Source organism: Arachis ipaensis, unplaced genomic scaffold (assembly GCF_000816755.2).
Source record: "Arachis ipaensis cultivar K30076 unplaced genomic scaffold, Araip1.1 Aipa1002, whole genome shotgun sequence".
Lineage (NCBI taxonomy): Eukaryota > Viridiplantae > Streptophyta > Magnoliopsida > Fabales > Fabaceae > Arachis > Arachis ipaensis.
This window is the reverse complement of record NW_015495958.1, coordinates 6,728-7,452: the sequence shown is the minus strand read 5'-3', so window position 1 is coordinate 7,452 and position 725 is coordinate 6,728. Positions and strand designations below refer to the sequence as shown.

The following is a 725-nucleotide window of genomic DNA, read 5'->3' as shown; positions in this document are numbered from 1 at the left end:
AACGCATAAAGCGGAAAGCCGAGTTTACTGAAGATGGAGCCTTACTCTGCAACTTAGCAGGTCTCTTCTTAATTTGAATCTATCTCTCACACAATTAGTTTTACCCAGAGTGTTTCCTTAGGCATTTCCAATATCAATAGTGGTTGAGAATCTTTAATCTGGAATCTGTCCCTCTTTTGTACCCGTCAAATGGGTAGCTTATGGTGAACCACAATGAAGGCAAATAAAAATTGTTGCTACAAGATTGTTGCTTATAGGAGAAACCCCTATATAAAAATTGTTTGCCAAAACTTCTCCATGTATTATCGATAACTTGATAAATGGGTTGTTACAGTAACTTCCCTCAGAAGTCTCCAAATGTTAAAATTATTTTCTTGTTGCAGCTAATTTATACATCATATAAGCTTGATGGTGTTTGATAATTGATAGTTGCTTCAAAACTTGTATTGGCATCCTATCGTTTATCCAAATCTGTTGACTGACGGTGCAGAAAACTTTAAGGCAAGCGATATTTGTAGTGATGCTAAAGAAACTTGCAACAACTGGTTCAACAAAATTGGTGTTGTGCAAGAGCTTCTTTCACGCATGTAAAGTCCTTATCCTTTTCTCTGTATTTAATGTATTCTATGTTTCTTTTCGTGAAATTTTTTTTGTAGGTCTTGTTGATGTATGTTTCTGAATGTTTTATTCCATCTATTCATTCTAATGTCTTCATCATCACACTT

The 725-nt window shown here is 34.8% G+C and overlaps 1 long non-coding RNA gene across 1 annotated transcript; it reads left to right on the top strand.

Moving 5' to 3' along the window:
* LOC110268583 lies at positions 1–724 on the top strand. Its single transcript, XR_002356822.1, has 2 exons — positions 1–60; positions 491–724. It is a non-coding gene; the product is annotated as an uncharacterized LOC110268583 (long non-coding RNA).
* The last annotated feature ends 1 nt before the right edge of the window (position 725 follows it).